Below are 2513 nucleotides of genomic sequence, written 5' to 3' on the forward strand. Positions count from 1 at the left end.
CGTCACACACACTCACAGTGAGGCGGGGGAGTGGGAACCGGCTGGATGGGCCAGATGTTCACAGCGTCACACACACTCACAGTGAGGCGGGGGAGTAGGAACCGGCTGGATGGGCCAGATGTTCACAACGTCACACACACTCACAGTGAGGCGGGGGAGTAGGAACCGGCTGGATGGGCCAGATGTTCACAACATCACACACACTCACAGTGAGGCGGGGGAGTGGGAACCGGCTGGATGGGCCAGATGTTCACAACGTCACACACACTCACAGTGAGGCGGGGGAGTAGGAACCGGCTGGATGGGCCAGATGTTCACAACGTCACACACACACACAGTGAGGCGGGGGAGTAGGAACCGGCTGGATGGGCCAGATGTTCACAACGTCACACACACTCACAGTGGGGCGGGGGAGTAGGAACCGGCTGGATGGGCCAGATGTTCACACCGTCACACACACTGACAGTGAGGCGGGGGAGTAGGAACCGGCTGGATGGGCCAGATGTTCACAACGTCACACACACTCACAGTGAGGCGGGGGAGTAGGTACCGGCTGGATGGGCCAGATGTTCACAACGTCACACACACTCACAGTGAGGCGGGGGAGTAGGAACCGGCTGGATGGGCCAGATGTTCACAACGTCACACACACTCACAGTGAGGCGGGGGAGTAGGAACCGGCTGGATGGGCCAGATGTTCACAACGTCACCCACACTCACAGTGAGGCGGGGGAGTAGGAACCGGCTGGATGGGCCAGATGTTCACAACGTCACACACACTCACAGTGAGGCGGGGGAGTAGGAACCGGCTGGATGGGCCAGATGTTCACAACGTCACACACACTCACAGTGAGGCGGGGGAGTAGGAACCGGCTGGATGGGCCAGATGTTCACAACGTCACACACACTCACAGTAGCTGGCGGATGATGAGCCCAGTGGATGGGGCAGGAGTTGACAACCTCACACACACACTGACAATAAGTTGGAAGGTGTAAAAAGAAATGTACAGCACAGGAACAGACCCTTCGGCCCTCCAAGCCCGTGCCGACCATGCTGCCCGACTAAACTACAATCTTCTACACTTCCTGGGTCCGTATCCCTCTATTCCCATCCTATTCATATTTTGTCAAGTTGCCCCTTAAATGTCACTATCGTCCCTGCTTCCACCACCTCCTCCGGTAGCGAGTTCCAGGCACCCACTACTACCCTCTGCGTACAAAACTTGCCTCGTACATCTACTCTAAACCTTGCCCCTCTCACCTTAAACCTATGCCCCCTAGTAATTGACCCCTCTACCCTGGGGAAAAGCCTCTGACTATCCACTCTGTCTATGCCCCTCGTAACTTTGTAGACCTCTATCAGGTCGCCCCTCAACCTCCTTCGTTCCAGTGAGAACAAACCGAGTTTATTCAACCGCTCCTCATAGCTAATGCCCTCCATACCAGGCAACATTCTGGTAAATCTCTTCTGCACCCTCTCTAAATCCTTCACATCCTTCTGGTAGTGTGGCGACCAGAATTGAACACTATACTCCAAGTGTGGCCTAAGGTTCTATACAGCTGCAACATGACTTGCCAATTCTTCTCCTCAATGCCCCAGCCAATGAAGGCAAGCATGCCGTATGCCTTCTTGACTACCTTCTCCACCTGTGTTGCCCCTTTCAGTGACCTGTGGACCTGTCCACCTCGATGTCTCTGACTTTCAATACTCTTGAGGGTTCTACAATTCACTGTATATTCCCTACCTGCATTTGACCTTCCAAAATGCATTCCCTCACATTTGTCCAGATTAAACTCCATCTGCCATCTCTCCGCCCAAGTCTCCACACGATCTAAATACTGTTGTATCCTCTGACAGTCCTCATCGCTATCCGCAATTCCACCAACCTTTGTGTCGTCTGCAAACTTATTAATCAGATCAGTTACATTATCCTCCGAATCATTTATGTATACTATGAACAGCAAAGGTCCCAGCACTGATCCCTGCGGAACACCACTGGTCACAGCCCTCCAATTAGAAAAGCATCCTTCCATTGCTACTCTCTGCCTTCTATGACCTAGCCAGTTCTCATAGAATTTACAGTGCAGAAGGAGGCCATTCAGCCCATCGAGTCTGCACCGGCTCTTGGATAGAGCACCCTACCCAAGGTCAACACCTCTATCCTATCCCCATAACCCAGTAACCCCACCCAACACTAAGGGCAATTTTGGACACTAAGGGCAATTTATCATGGCCAATCCACCTCACCTGCACATCTTTGGACTGTGGGAGGAAACCGGAGCACCCGGAGGAAACCCACGTGCACACGGAGAGGATGTGCAGACTCCGCACAGACAGTGACCCAAGCCGGAATTGAACCTGGGACCCTGGAGCTGTGAAACAATTGTGCTATCCACAATGCTACCGTGCTGCCCGCTGTTTCCACCTTGGCAGCTCACCCCTGATACCATGTGACTTCACCTTTTGTACCAGTCTGCCATGAGGGACCTTGTCAAAGGCCTTACTGAAGTCC

Source organism: Scyliorhinus torazame, unplaced genomic scaffold (genome assembly GCF_047496885.1).
Source record: "Scyliorhinus torazame isolate Kashiwa2021f unplaced genomic scaffold, sScyTor2.1 scaffold_68, whole genome shotgun sequence".
Lineage (NCBI taxonomy): Eukaryota > Metazoa > Chordata > Chondrichthyes > Carcharhiniformes > Scyliorhinidae > Scyliorhinus > Scyliorhinus torazame.